Source organism: Montipora foliosa, chromosome 3 (assembly GCF_036669935.1).
Source record: "Montipora foliosa isolate CH-2021 chromosome 3, ASM3666993v2, whole genome shotgun sequence".
NCBI lineage: Eukaryota > Metazoa > Cnidaria > Anthozoa > Scleractinia > Acroporidae > Montipora > Montipora foliosa.
In genome coordinates, this window is record NC_090871.1 from 52118158 (window position 1) to 52135047 (window position 16890).

A 16890-nucleotide genomic window follows, 5' to 3' on the forward strand; every position below is an offset into this window, starting at 1 on the left:
TTAACAACCGCAAGAAATGTAAGTGATCTGACGAGTCCGCTCCGACGAAGGGCTAACGTTTGAAACGTCAGCTCACAGATCTTTCTTACAGTAGTTAATTAACCTTTAGAACAGTTTTCAAATGACTATCGAAAGTAATTACACGATTGCAATTGCTATGCTTGGTGAATGATTTAAGAATCTCGCGCCAGTTTAGGGCGGTTTTAAATTGAGTGTCGTAAAACAAATTCTAAAGTAATTACTTCTTACTTCGACCAATCACAGAAGGTGCAAACAGCGAAATAAACCATTCCAAATTCGTAGCAACTTGCTCAAAGCACGAGGCAAATCAAATCTGGGGGTAAGGGTTGAGTGGTTTTGCTTTTCCTTTTCATTGGTTGATAAACTGGCTCGAGATATTTTAACCAATCAGGCTAAGCGTAAAAATTGTAATCGTGTAATTACTTTTTTTTGAAAACTGCTCTATCAACCAATGAAAAGGAGAACCAATCGCGACTTCTACGCGCGATTTTTCCCGCGCTTTTGGCAAGTTATACGGAGTTGCTACGAATTTGGATTGGTTCATTGCGCTGTTTGTACCTGCTGTGATTGGTCGAAATAACTACTTCGGTATTTGTTTTACGACACTCAATTGAAAACCGCTTTATCATCTCGTTTGATAAAACCCAACACCGACAGAACACGGCAAAGTCTTTGGAAGTTAACCATATTTGAGACTTTTCTGCTTTTGTGCAAACTGAGTTAAAGGGAAAAAACTTGTTTTGGTTTTCGAATTTCTCGGGGGCCGCCATCTTGAATAATTGTGACGTTCGTGGTTGCCCTATTGTTTCAGAACAAAAGCTCTTTGTGTGAACACAATTAAAGCAACCGTAGCAAGTCACAGTTATTGAAGATGACGGCGTCGGGAAATTTATGAGTGAAAAGAAGTGATTCTGAAATTCACTTTTTTTTTATACAAACACTTTTTTGAAGAAAATTGTCGAATCAATTTATTGCAAACATTATTTTATTGGGTTTAAAATTATTCATTAGTCGAAGTGTTTCCTTTAACGCACTCTAGGCTAACAGAAAGGGAAAAGCATTAAAGACCTGAGCGATGTGAGAAACTACGTATAGGACATCAATGAAGTAGCTTCACTTTATTGGCAAATATTGGATTATGGATGATTTACTTCTGAAAATACTGAACTAAAAAGCAAAATATACGATTATCTGATAGAGTATTTGAGAGTGGAAGGTCAATTTAACTTCTTTGCAAAAATTCAAATTCTCGTTCCAAGTATGTCGGATTATCTATTTGCAAATCACAGTTTTCAATACATTTAAGTATACCTTGTTGGCCACTCATTCTTTTGGTAGTAATGCTCTTATCAGATCGCGGTATTGTTTCACTAATTTGTTTCAATTATTATGATTTAAATACACAAGAGCCTGCATTTTTGCTCAACGGTTTTCATTATCCATTTGGCTTCGCACGCAATTAAGTTTGTAAGCTCTTTGATTTCCCCCGCTTAAGCCTTCTCGCTTAAATTCATTAAGCCATTGCAAAAATTAAAATCATCTCTCACTGTAATTGAAAACTTAATTAGATGCTCCAAATGGGTTTTTCAGATCTGATCCCTTAATACAATTACATGCAAGAATACCAACTTATCGTTAATTTAGGAGACAGAAAGCTTGATATGGATTATGGGAAATGGTCATATATATTTTTTTACATGAGAACCTAAGTGAATGGACATAGGACTCGAACCTGGTAATGTTCTTTAAGGCCCGGCTCAGACGCCGCTTCACTCATGTGCCGAACCTAATTGAGTCCGACTTTGGAGCGACATTGCAGTGATACGACATCTGATTCAGACGGCGCAGCTGTGTTTGGAGCGTAATCTTTATTTCACTAGGGAGGAAGAGAAAGACCTGGGTCCGATACAATGTTTTCGCCCCATAATTCAACTTTCAAGATGGTGGCTGTGAAGGAGAGGATAACTCTGATTAGAGAATTTTGAAACAAAATTTAAAAAAAACTAGACCAGTGAGCAGCACCCTGCGAACTGTCTCTGTAGAACTTGTTTATTCTCCGACGCGTTCGTACAATACTACATAGACCTTATTCATAAATGGCGGTCTCATTTATAATTCTTTTGTCCACGTGCAAATTAGCCTACCAAGCCTCACTTTAAAGCAAGAATTCTTTTTAATTCACTGTATGGTATCGAGGCTTGGTAGGCTAATTTGCACTTCGACAAAAGAATTATAAATTGACCGCCATTTATGAATAAGGTGCATTAAACGCCTTTATTTAAAGCCACAATCTGATCTCAAAACATCGTTTCTCACGCTCTCCAGTCAAACCTTAATGTTTGCGGCTGTCATTTTTGCCGATCAGATATAATGGCTTAAATACAGGCGTTTAATGTTATATTGTAAAACTCTCTGAAGAAGTCTACGTTAGTAAGACGAAACGCGTCGGAGAATATACAAGTTTTACAGAGACAGTTCGCAGAGTGCTGTTCAAGTTTAGTTTTTAAAATTGTTTTTTTTTTTTTTTAAATCAGCAATATTTGGTCAATCTTTTGCACAGTTTAAACTCTTCTAGGTCTTTTGTAGCCATTGTCTCTTCCTCCTAAAACTTACAAGCATGCGCAACAAATTCTCGGAGACCGGGATTTATAAATTATCATAATACATGCATTTGGTTCGGCACATGAGAAGAACGCCGTACGAATCACCTGCCGCTTCAATGTCGACTAATGCGACAGACCCTGTCGAACCAAACGGTTTTTGCCGCACCAGATTAAAACTGCCGTACCAAAAATATTCAGACGCCACTCTTTGGCGTACTTAATTCCCCAGTTAGTTTCGGCAGATGAGTGGAGCGGCTTTAGGTGACGAGTTAGCCCCTGTTCAGACATACGTAACTACTTTACCACCACACCGCTACTGCTCAGGGACAATATTTTAAACACTATTTGATAGTGCTGTATTATCACTCAGCAACAAACAATATTGAACACTGCAAAAGATCGGTTTACAAACTTTACGACAAAGATAAACATTTTAAAATCTAAACTTAGGCCTAAGCTATTAATTTAGCTTAGGACTAATTACTCTTCAGCAGCGATATTCTATGGAAGACTTAAACAAGTGTCTTTTTGAGAGTGCGGTTTTTATAGAGTATAAATTCCGGGTTCAAACCCATTATTTTCTCTGCTACCACAGTCCTGGGACACAGTATCCTAAATTGACGATAATAGTAAGTTGAACGCAAATTACGAATTAACGATAACCGTTAATTTAGAGAAGAGATCATGTTGTATAAGTTGCAGTCTACAGATCCCGCGCAGAGTTCTTTTTCTAGTAGGATGGAATTTAAGCATCTGTCGTGTGCTCAACCCCAGCACCTTTGTCTTGTCTTTGTTTTGCTAATGGCGGCAAAGACGACGTTTTTGTTGCTAGAGTTTCCAAATATAGCAGCACCAAGAAGCGGTCTTCGTTAATCTTTTGATCCCACATCATCAGTACGCGAGTGAACGGGAATGTTACTCTTGGGAGCCAAACTTAAACATTATTTAGTTAGAGGCTTTAATACAGAGCCCTCTGCAACTACATGGGAGATGACACACCTAAGCTCGAGGCTGAAATATTGCCGTCGTCCTGATATAGATGGCTCTTAAACCAGTCTAGAGCGGTATCACCGACAACCGGTGTCTGCTGTTTCCCCGATGTCATTAAAAGCCTTGGGAAAACTGATAGCACTAAGAGCGTCAATGTCTTGGCATTCACCGCCTCCAGTACCTGGTCTTCCATCATGATATTTAAAGTCTTATTAACATGATGTTTTTTTTTTGCCACTTCGATGTTCAGTGCGACGTTCTTTCCCAGGTCGTGTACGTAGACAATGGATTCAAAGCGACTCGTTCACAGACTTTTGATGAAAGAGAGAGTGACGATTCCGGGCGATAATTATCTGCAATCATGTGATTTCCCTTCAATAGCAGGATGACTGCTGATACTTTCTAGGCTGTGGGAACTGAAACGGATGGAAACAAGGACCCGTTAAGAAATTCAGTGATGGGATGAATGCAGGGAAGCGCATCGTTAATCACAGGCATGGAGGGTTTGTCGCAACCAGGAGAGTTGGTTGATGACCGAGGAATCACGATTCTACAATCGCGTGGTGGAGACAGCATGAAGTTGAAACTTGGGCTCGAGGATTTCCTGTCCAGTATTGGTCTTCGTTGGCAGAGGCAGGAAGGGTGCCTCAGCCTCGCTTTGTAATGTAGTGCCCTACTATACAAGAAGACGCACTATGAAAGGCGTGGTGCCGTAGGCACATGCTACATAATGGTTTATAAATCAACCGTGGGCGCAATCGATCCCTGTGATATTTTGCGCAATAAAAAAGTCCCTTATGGCAATGTGTCCGTAATATGTCATAAAATGTTATCTGTCGTTCTTTTTATAAATCCCCAGCCTCTTTTTCTCGCGCTAGAAATATCTTTTAGGTCTTCCGTCTTCGTGTTGCTGTTTGCTGATCACCATGTTGGACAATTAATCAGTTGTGCTTGAATGAATTCGAACAAAGGCTGAGCGTGAAGCGACCCCTTTTATAGTGCGTCTTCTTGTTTAATCTCTGTGACGTCTTGGCTACTCGGCAGTATTTTATTCATGTAATCTCTCGAGCTTTTGTATTGTCAACGTCTTCCTTACAAACTTATATTAGGGCGCGTGCGATTGACCCTATTCCGGAATTGGAATACGCAAAGTGATGATTAAAACGGTATGTTTTGCGCGTTTGGAAGAAGCAAAGATAATAAAAATATGTTTGAATAGCATTTTAACAGATGTTTGACAATTTTAATGTGAATCTCCGTAAAAACGAAGGATTTCTAACTTATATTCCATGTATTCCTATTCCGGAATACGGTCAATCGAACGCACCCTTAATAAAGTTTGCTGCCTAAAATGCCTCACAACGTTTTCGCTTTCTTCCGCTAAGACTTTTCAGTCCAAGTTTTGAACGTCTCTTTTCGTGTCTTCAAGAAAAATAGAAACAAAAAAGTGAATTCACCCTTAGTGGGGAGACGTTTGTCAAGGGTGGCCACGTGATCAGGTCTCACTTTCAGCTACAAAGGGAATTAAAAACCCTTGTTCTTATTTTTTAATCGATTTATCACGTGGTGTCATTTAGTCCTGAATTCCTTCCTCCCATATTTCAGAAGCTAATGTAATAAAATTCCGATAAAACTACCTTACAGACTTCTCTTCGTTCCTCCTTTTCTCAAGTCGTCTTTGTGTGGGCAACATGATTTCGAAATCAAAATGAAAAAGCAAGTCTTTCTTTTCACTCAGTGGCACTCTTCCGAACAGAATATCATTGAAAAAAGGCGAAGCACCTCTATGGCCGGGATAGTTTCAGGAAATGTTACCAATGAGAGAGATAAACGGAAGGGTGTTGGAAAATGCATGATCTTTTGGGGTTTTTTTTGGAAAATATTGATCACCAGACAGGAATCCGTTTATTTCGCCAATCCCTAAAAGACATTACAACATGCTTCTTTAGGATTTTCGTATAATGTGTTTAACTATTTTCTTCCATCCTCAACTGGAGACTTGAAGATCTGGGAGACTTTATTTCCTTCGAGAGGTTCTTACCAAGCAATAAATAAATGTCCTTAAAAATTTCTCTCTCGATAAATTACTTCTTAATTTCAACTTGACTACGTGATGGCATCATCTATAGAGAGAACGAAAAGAGACAGACAATTCAATTATTTTAATGTCTAACGTCCGGTAACGTACACAACCATATGTTACCATGGAAATAAACATTTCCTTGTCACTCAACGTACTCAACTGTGGGTGGGAAATTTCATCGAAAAATACGTATCAAAAGCGTAAACGTATGCAGGTTGATAGTACCATATTCGTTAAGTCTTGCTTCCAGTTTCATGGGTTTATCAGTGGCATTGCAAGTCTTTGCAAGCCGTAATCTTAAAAACCATGGCTAGTTTCATCATTTCCCTGGATTTTAATATTCTTAATTCGGCTAAAAATGCCGCAAAAATCGGAAAGGAGATTCAAGTGAATACTTAATTGGAGCGAATAAATGCATGTTTATTCCATAAACTTCTAACTAACAGAAATCGATCGTCACAGAAAAAGTTTAACAGTAGAACACGCCTGTGTGCGTTATGGTTTACCATTTTATCTAGGTTAACTTTATTTAACCAGTTTTCTTTTTTATTTTTATTTTCAAATTATGGTTATGAGTGCACACCATTAGCTGAACTGGCTTTGAAATATAGAGCCACAAAAAGACCAAACGAGAGCATAAGTGGCACACTAATAAAAGACTTCAGCCCGCATCAGTGAAGTCTCCCAAAATATTTCTCGGTTGAGTCAAATTATACGTGCAACGACTTCATAACACATCAAATGATGGCATTGCTAATTCTTATATAGTTGGTTATTTTTACTATCCTATAATGACGTTTGGGATCAGTGGACTCTAAGATCTCCTCACGATGCAGATTGTACTCAAAATTTCGTAAGGGACTTTTTTTGGCTTTTTGGTGTGCAGTTTTGCCCAGGTAATGGTCATGATCCAAATATTCCTTTGAAAGAAGGGCAACCCAATTTTTCAGACTTATTCCACCGTGTAGTGGGTAATATGAAAGTGTCAATGACGAAAGGCTCGGTAAACAATATCGCCTCTGCTTCTAGAAATATCTCCCTTATTGACAGCATTTTCAGGCCGTATCGTGAAATGTCGCTGGACTCGTTGGCAGGCTTTTGAAGTCCAAGTAAAAGGTGGACCTTATCGTTTTGCCTTTCCCACTGGTTTGAACCAAACACATTTATGATAGAAGAAAATGTTTAACTCGTAACATCTTGGCGCCGATCGAAGCTTTTGTCCAAAAAAAAAAACATTACAAAAGGCAAAATTATAGACGCTGTTTGACAATTGCTATTAGTGAAAGGCACTTCCCAAGTTAAAAATCACTTTCTTCTACGTTCTAACACCACCGGAACCTTATATATTATTCAGCAATAAATTGATCGTTTTTGACAATACCAGCTTTCAACGGAACATTATTGATTGTCCAACCTATTTGCTTAAAACACAAATGGCACTGAGTGGGTCCAACAACTAGATGCACGCCATAACATTTAATTTCTATTTCCTCACAAAATAACAATATGTCAATTTGGGCTCAAGAAAGTAACATGCAATTTGCGAAACCGAGAAGCCGTGAACTCCGGCGAAACTGAGAGATTTAATTAAAAGGTTTGATTTCAAAGTGTGAAGAACATGCTGTATACTGAAATGGTTAAGTGAATTTCATTCTAATTCCCTCTATCTACAAAGTCCCCAAACGTTACCTTTCAGCCAATTGTAGGGTGCCAGAACAAGTTCTTACATATCTCACGAATGAAGACATTTTTAAGGATAAATGCCTTCATTTCTAGAGTTTGTAAAAGGCCTTAATTAAGACAGCGAAGTGTTCTTTTGAAAAAGAAGATGGATGTTTCACAAAGAGCTATGTTTACCGAAAAAAGGAACGAACTTCATTTCAGCCATTAAATTAAACTGGATAATACAGCAGAGCCCTTTATAAATGCTACCACTGGTGAACAATATCTAAACATGCATAAGTTCGGTTCCAAAATGGTTTGATTTTAGGAAACACGAGAGACTGAGGAACAAGGAGGTATTAACAGTTAAATTCTACGTTAAACCTTTGAAACAAAATTTCAGTGTAAAATCATACCAGTACTGAATAATTGGATTGTAAAAAAGTACATCTTATCAACATCTGATTTTTTCAACATTTGAGTCAAGAATGATAGGAGAAGCCTATCAGTGCCTTAGCATATGATATTAGTTAATCCTGCGAGTTATAGCGGTCAGCTTTATTTAAGAAAGGTAACCTCCTTCGGATGACTGGCCTTCAATGAAGAACTAAACATTTGGAAAGAGAAAGTTATTCTTAGAAGATGAGGAATGACAATAAGTTTAAAACACTTCTTAGAACTAATAAGGAAGTGAACGGGAAAAGGCTTGCTCAGCTGCATTAAATGCGTTTCATTTTTTCTTAAAACCGCATAAAAGGGGAGGAAAATCAATACTTGTAACGCTTTTCACAAATTGTTTGCTTTCCTTTCCTTTCCTTTCCAAGACGCAGCTACTTACACACAAAACAAAATGGAAATGATTTTATATCAAAACGTTACAAACGTTATCAAAACGTTACAATCGTTAAAAAATTTTCATATTTCGTTATTCTTGACACAAACTAGAACTAAACACTGACTTCTGTAATCCGAAGACAATGGTGCAAGAAACTGAATGAAAATAACCGTTCTAGTGCCTTCCAGCAATGTAAATACTGAATGCGCACACGACGTCCTTAGTAAAAGAGTGTACATCTAATTTCAATTAAAACGAGACAACATTTCGTGTTTCCCACGCAATGATCGAAATATATAACATGGCATCATTTGTCTTTGCCAGTAGAAATAAACTAAAATGGGCCAAGATATACATAGACATATATAATTCCCAATGGTTGTTTTGTCGTTACAAAACAAGTGCATCCCAAAGCTTCGGAGGATCGCTTTCAACGTTTCCGTTGCGAAGCCACCAAATTTTAGTCCACCAAGGAAGTAAATTTCTGACGTGTTTGTGCTTTAAATGGAGTGACTGTCGCGTGGTTTGTCTTTCTAAGTCAATAAAGCATCCAGTAATACCATCTCATAACACTTACAGCCCATAATGTTTTCATCGCTTATTACCAGGATAGACAATAAAAACGTTATCGCGGGAAGAACTGTCACAGAAACTAAATACAGCGACACCTAAGGGAAACGAGAAAACAAAGACTCTTTTAAGGCAAGTAGTTAAATTAACGTTACCAGCGGAAATTGAAGGGGAGGACTATATTGAAGCTTTTTTAATATATTGAAGCCTGAATTGGCAGTTATATACAACATACAAGCAAGCACAGTGGACTTAAGTACACAAATCTCGTCAGGGAATCAAGAACGAAAACCCGACACCCGGTATGTATGAGGATCACAAAACCACTTTATTCTGCTGAAAGACCATGACGACAGACTGAGAAGATATCACTGACTAAAACTAATAGAAATAGTTTTCATAAATTTCCTCTCTTCCTATCTTTCTTTGGTTTCGCCTATTTCATACCCTACTCTCTATTTACTTAGCACTTGCCTATACTTGTTACTAAGTTAACAAAGAAAACGGATAGCGTTCAGTGGCCATGACGGAAATTCGGCATGGATGGATTCGCTTTGTTATGAAATCAATTTAAAAACTATGGATATACAGTTTTCTGTTCAAAGGAGGACCTTAAGGAGAACTGCAAGTGTTGCCCGATATATCCGCAAGAATCCGGCGGCAACGTGCGTTGTTTCGCGCCATCTGTTTTAGGTCCATGGCTTCTTTTCCTATCTATGATGAAAAAATAAGGCTGAGAATACTTGAAAAAAAGGTCGAAGTGCAAATATATGATTGACTTTGTTCCAAGAAGGCTAGGCTTAAAAGTTGAAATTCAATTTTCGTTACTTTTGTTTATTTGTTGCACAAGGAAATAACATGAAACCAATAAAAAATATGTATAATGACCAGCAAGTAAAGAACACTGTATGCTCAAATTGTATAAAATTTCTACACGCGTTTTCTTGGACAAGGGTCCATTTTGAAAGAAACTACCATATCGAAAATAGGTACAAAGATTGCAATTTCTCCTATTTCAAAGCTAAGATATCTTGTACTGACATATAATAGTCCTAATATTTCTATAGATCCCGAAATAAGGAGGATTTTACTTTACAAACATTCTTTTTATTATTAAGATGCACAAACTAATGCAACAGAAGCGTTGGTTTCGGCAGCGAAGAGAGCTCTGAATGCCGGTACATAAATAACAATTGGTGTCTCTATCCTTAGTCTTGAGACGATAATTTTGTAAAAGCAAGCTGTTTGTCTTAGCAACTTCTCTAAAATATATGAGTATCCAATACCCGGTACATTTTACAATTACTATTTCGCCCATATATTTGGCGACCCTTTCGACTGTAAGTGCCAGCCTCTTCTTCTGCACTTGTGAAGTAATTTAAGAGATTTATTACATAGGGAAACTGAAAATTCTGATTGGTTCTCTGAGCGGATGGACCCTTCGCGGAGCAGCTTATACAGGTTGTCAAACTGTTCCCATTTTCTGTTTTCATTTTCTTGGAGATAAAAAAAGCATTTAATTATAGGGGTGCAGGGATGGTGCATGCAGTGGTGAGAGCACTCGCCTCCCACCAATGTGGCCCGGGTTTGATTCCCAGATTCGGCGTCATATGTGGGTCGAGTTTGTTGGTTCTCTAATCTGCACCGAGAGGTTTTCTCCAGGTACTCCGGTTTCCCCTCTCCTCAAAAACCAACATTTGACTTGATTTGCTTTCATTGTTAATTTCAGTTTACAGTGTCCCCAAATAGTGCTCCAGGGCTAGAACGACTTGACGCTTAAATAAAGTTCCTTTCCTTTAAGTTCCTATTATAAAAAAAACAAAAAACAGCGGTAAAACATATCTAAACATACTAAAAAATACAAAAAAACTTTGTTAAAAACTTTGTTAAGAAACGACGACGCTTCGACGTTAGGTAACCGTTATTATCAAGTCAAAGTAATTTGAAAATTGCAATCGCTATAAATACTAAAAAAAACAATACTAGATAAGAAGCATGTATAGTGAAAGAAAGGAAAAATTAAACAAAAAGTTTGGCACGTATGGAGTCCGTCTGGATGTTCAAATTACGCTTGACACTCTTAAGGAGGCTCGAAAGAGTTTTAAGACTTAGAAGACACTCTCTTTAGATCGAATGACACTACAACACTGTACCATGTAACAGCAATGTTATGTTACCATATGAAACACCGACTATTTCCAAACAATATGTGATGATTATTGTGATGTAATGTGTTATTTTGACAATGGGAAAGCCCAGCAAAAACACCCTATATTTTGGAGTTAGTTACTCATATCTCAAAAAAGAACTCATTGACACCCCTTTTTAATAGCTGAAAAGTGATTAGAAGGCCACGATAAAACGTTCGGCATACGTTTAAAAAAATTACGTCCAATGGATTCAGAGCCACCTTAAAAAAATCATAGAAATAAGGTGACTCTGAATCCGCTAGACAGATTTTTTTTAAACTTTGCAGAAAATTTTGTCTTGCCCTTCTAATTACTTTTCAGAAATAAAAAATGGGGGTCACCAAGTTCGTTTGTGAGATATAAGCAGCTAAAGACAAAATAAAGGGTGTTTTCACAGGGTTTGCCCATTGCCACGGTGAAATATTACGTCACAGTAATGAGTGAATCTTGTTCAGCAATAATTCGTGTTTCATTTGGTACCACAATGTTGCTAATAAATGATACAATATTGTGGTGCCGATCATTGTAATGAGAGCGTCACTTGGAATCGTTGAAACTGGTTCGAGCCACCTTAGTGAGGAGCATGTCGTAGACTAAGCAGTCAAATTTGCTTAAAATTCGTATTCTTTCAAAAGATTTTCACTACCGTGAGCTTGCAAAAAACGTCAACCAATTGCCGATTTTTTGTGTTTAGCTATGCGTTGGTTAAGGTGTCGGGCTGTATACCCAACATGATCTGCACCGCACAGATCACATTTAAAATAATAAACAACACATTGTCGATTCACAACTGGGGTATTGTTGGGTATACAGCCCGACACCTTCACCAACATGACTTTTTGTCACAAAGAATTTTTACATAGCCGTCAGTTGTAGGAAGAACATTGTGTGTATTTCATGGTATCTTGTGGACATAGGAACCAGAACAAGGGAATCGAACGTCAGAATGCAGCTCTCAACCGTGTTTGTCTTCGCAATGGTGCTGATATCGCTGTTGTTTAGCTGTTTACAAGCTTTACCTGTTTTTGTTGAGTCGGATGACAAAGTGTCGCTGGACGACCTAAGGGAGATGAAGACAGGACCATCAAGACAGCACAAACGGATATGCGGAATGTCTCTAATATGCCGGCCATACGTAAGTACAAAACTACTCTTCCTTTTGCTTTTTTATCAGTTGCGCCCATAACACGAGGAATCCCCTCGTTATAATTCTTGACTCCTTAATAGAGTATAAGTAGAGTGTTATAAACGTTTGCATGATAATAGAGCTCAATTAATTCCGAGTTCCCGGAGGATTGGTTAGGAACACCACCATAGCCGCCGTTCCATTGTTTGGCTAGGAACACCAACATTGGCGGCCGTGACGTCATATTCTTTTTGTTCTCTTTGACACCGGAACCAAACCTTGGGTACGAATGAGTTCACTCATTTGAAATTCTTTCCACAGAATACGAGACGTTCTCAGACAAATATTGTCAAACAAATATTCTGAAGCTTAATTGAAGATATTGATTTTTCCTGGTATACTTATCGAGTCCCTTTTTTAATTGTGGCGAGTGCGCCGACCACAACGGCTAGAAATAATTGATGACGGTTGCAATGTCAATGATTTGACTCCTACTTTTATGCTCTTAAATCACGTTCGCCGTCTATTATTCCATTTTGATTTTCTTTGCGAATGCGCATTTCCGAGCTATCTTTGCTTCCTCTTTTTTCTGTGACTGTCTCTGGATGGTGATCGAACCATTTTTCAGTTACGTTCTGGTAAACTCTGTAGCGTATTGATGATTTGCATCTGACGTCACAGCAGCCATGTTGGTGTACAGAACAATGCATTAAAATTGACTCTATTATTACAAAAAAAAACTTATGGGGCCATTTTCTATTGTTTTATACCCCAACATGGACGTCTAATCACTTGGATGCAAACCAAGATACTCTGAGGATGTGTTCAGGCAGGTTGACGGTATCGAGAGAAAATCATTTGATTTTTAGCTTCGTTATGCTTGCCACAAATTTAACGTAATCATGTTGTTAGTACCATCTTTGATGACGTGCCCATGATAAGATCTTGGTGCCAAACGTTAGTCATGTAAAGCAGCTTGCAAGCAGGAATAAGAAACGAAACGGGAGGAGGTACGTAGGCCGGAGAAAGGTAGCAAAGAAGGGCAGTAAGAAGTTCAAAGAGAATCAAATGCAGTAATAGGATGGTAGGAAGAACGGGTGTTTCATACCCCAAAAAACAGAAAGCACTTCTGTAAAGATATAAGTTAAGGATGGTTAGGTGAAGAAATCGAACTAATCCCCGTTTTTTCCTTTAATTCAGAAACAAGGCAAGGGTGGTAAACGAAACCAGATTCGACTACCATTCCAAACATTGGAAGATTTTAACAACGCAAGACGTGGAAATAACGAGCTGTACTTATCAAGAGGCGAAACAAGACTCTAATCCGCAAAGAACACACAGACCGCACAAAGCTATAATACAACTACACTTATCACTAACGTGGTAGTGATAGTAGTTATGGCAACCCAGCCCTCAATCAGAGGGAACAACTATTCTAACAACTTAATTATGTTATAAATGTTATGAAATAATTTATTTTGCTGTGACAAATTAGTCTGCTTGTTGTTTTTGTTTCCGTTGCCCAATTTGTGCAACAGCATCGTGAAAAATAAAAGTATGCCAATGATGTTCGAAAAGATTATGAAAAGGTGCAATTAAATTCTTCATTTGGTTTACATAACAAAACATCTAATTCTTGCGATTGATGAACCCTTGCATGGGAACACACCATTTACGTACAAACAACCTAAGTGGGATATCTTTGTTTACATTATTTTCGTCATTAGCACGAGGCTATCGTTTTTTAGTATATACTAAAACAGTGGATAGCGTTGAACGCGGGCGCTGATTGGCTCGTCAAACTCCGAATATCCTGTGCTATTTACCTCCGAGCAACTCAGGAAAAAATGGCGTACCGATTTGCATCCGTGCCAAGTGAAGAAAACATCCCAATTTATTTCTTGTGTTGTATATTATCTCACTGTTTTAGTATATACTAAAACAACTATTCACCTCAGTGTCGGTGGCTAGAGTTGGATATTTACCTCACCGCTCGGTAAATATCCACCGCTTCGGTGAATAGTTGTTAACTACTCAGTCTGCCGAGAATAAAGTACTGGATAATTAAAGTTAATTGCATAATATATCTCGGAATCTTGAACCCTACATACGAGATAATCTCTGGGCAATGATGCTTCGAAAAATCGAAACTTTACAAAGAATGTATGGGATAATTGGCGCCTTTGCCAGCCAAGAATTTGTCAGTTTGATAGCTAATAACAGGCTCGTTATTAAAGGGAACCTCCACTAAAACAACAAAAATACCTTTAAACCACAAAAAATAATATTTACGATTAAAATTGTTCAAAAGTTTTCCAATGAACGCGTTTATTTTCGAGAAAAATGATTTTGAAAAACGCTTGTTTGGTCAGCGGCTAACTTCACAACGGCTCGGAGCCATTCCTGTATAAATTTCCGGGGGGCCGCCATCTTGAATAATTGTGACATGTGGTGGTTTCCCTATTGTTCCAGAACAAACGCTCTTGGTTTCAGAACAATAGAGCAACCACAACACGCGTCAAAATTATTCAAGATGGCGGCGCTAGGGAAATTTGAAAACCAAAATAAGCGTTTTTGAAATTCTTTTTTTTTCTGATACAGACGCTTTCAATGGAAAAAGTACATATTAATTTGCCCCCTGAGCATCCCATAGTGTCTTTCGATACAATAGAAATCAAAATGGCCGCCATATCTGCAAAAGGGTCTATTTGAAAGAACACTTGCATGATAATCCCTCGCATTCTCCTCAAGGAGTATACATCATCCTCGAGCGTGTGCTAATTTGAAGGCGTTGGAGAGTCAGTCCTTCCAAATCCCCGGTCTGGCCGGTCAAACAGAAAGCGCCCTAACCGGTTTCGACAATTTGGAAGGGATGCCTCATTAGAGAAGGATTAACTAAACAACACTGTTTCACTTAACGCCCATGTTATGGTACCATTTGAAACCCCAATAATTTACCAGTGCAAAACAAAAAACCCATATTTCGTGTTTAAGCGCCTATGTCTCAAAAACCAACTCGGAGACCCCCCATTCTTTATTGCTGATAAATGATAAGCAGGCTAAGATGAAACTCTCTGCAAAGGCTAAAAAAAAGTATCTGGAGCGGATTCAGAGCCACCTTAAATTTCCAATTGGGAAGGTTGCTATGAATCTGCTCCAGAGAATTTTTTTTAACTTTGTAGAAAGATTTATCTTTCGTGTGCTTATCACTCTCCAGATATAAAAAAATAGGAGTCACCGAGTTCGTCTTTGAGATAAAAGCGCTTAAACAAAAAATATAGGGCGTTCTTAAATATTCATTTTGTTGCCATGGTAACCTATTATGTCACATTAATGAGTGCGTCTTGTTGAGCACTTACTGGTGTTTCATATGGTATCATACCATTGAGTGAAACAGTTGGGTAGATTCAATCCTATCAAATTGTACAATTTATTGAAAGTGCTAAAACTGGTTTGAGCCTCCTTAAAGCCCGTTTAAACGGTTTCAACATGAGCTTCAACATGCATTCATTCATCACGTTGTTGAACCAACAGGTCGTCCAACAATGTTGAAAGCGTAAAAAATGTTGAAAGCTTGTATAAGGGCGTGTTGAAACAGCATACATTTTCCTGAACTAAACAGGCCCTGCTAATCACCATCATCAGCAGCAGCAGCATGTCGTAGTCATCGTTACCATTAATGGGCCTAAAGCATATGTATAAGGCGCTGGGAGTAGAGCTGCTGTGAGCCGGGAATCGATTTTGATGAGGAAGGAAGACCGGGGTACAAAGAGAAAAAAACTCTCGCGTCAAGTCGAGAACCCTCTTCGCCAATCCACGAAAGCGTGACGCCTCCTTTACGTCACATGCCCATAAATTAAACAACAAACAAGAACATTGAAGATAGATAGATAGATAGATAGATAGATAGATAGATAGATAGATAGATAGATAGATAGATAGATAGATAGATAGATAGATAGATAGATAGATATACCTTTATTTAAACACGATAATGTTTAAAGCTATAAGCTTATGGGGTCGTGTGTTTACAAATAAGATAAGACGTGAAGACGTGAACTTGAAAATACCTTATCTTATACTTGAAAACCTTATACTTGAAAATACCTGTATCTTTGAGAAGGCGAAACCACCTTGTGATGACTGACCTCCTGAGGTGATTAGTCCATGATGCCACCTGTGTTCCTCTAATGTACGCAAATTTTTGCGACGAATTCTTTCGAAGGCGTTGGTGCGAAAGAATTTACGGTAATGGTAAAATATCTGCTTTCATTTCAATCTTAGCAAAAACAAGCAAAGTACCGCTAAGTAGTAGAAGTACAAGACACCATGTTTCTGTCTTTCTTGTTTGGGCACTTTATTCTAATCTTTAAAAAACTCACTTATGTAAAGAAATAATGATATTTGACAAACATCGACATCACATTTCTTTTGATATTCAAACAAAAGAAGCCATCGTCTCAACAGCCAATTAGGTTCTGGTTGGCATATTAGGGAGTTAAAGCCCGTGACGTTTTTGAACCACGGACGGCAACCGGAAGTGAGCAATTTTCCCTTTTAACTCGTCTTGTCACTACTACCTTTATATTGCTAAGTATCTTTCCTCCATTACAGATGATTAGGTTAAAAATATGGGATACACTACTGTCCTGGCATGCGAAATGTTCATTTCCGGTTGCCGTCCGCGGCTCAAAAACGTCGCGTGCTTAAACTCCCTATTAATAACAATGGATGACGTCACTATTGGGTGAAAGCCAAACTTTGATAGGTAACACGAAGTGCCCCGTGAAATCTAAGCTGATGATTTTGCT

At 38.2% G+C, this 16890-nt stretch overlaps 1 long non-coding RNA gene across 2 annotated transcripts; it reads left to right on the plus strand.

The window, feature by feature from the left end:
• The first annotated feature begins 7700 nt into the window (after window positions 1–7700).
• On the plus strand, window positions 7701–13667 carry LOC137995000 (uncharacterized). Of its 2 annotated transcripts, XR_011122241.1 has the most exons (5): window positions 7701–7715; window positions 8803–8896; window positions 8972–9066; window positions 11871–12088; window positions 13280–13667. It is a non-coding gene; the product is annotated as an uncharacterized lncRNA (long non-coding RNA). The 2 variants fall into 2 exon arrangements; XR_011122240.1 differs by having other exon boundaries at window positions 8803–9066.
• Window positions 13668–16890: the final 3223 nt, after the last annotated feature.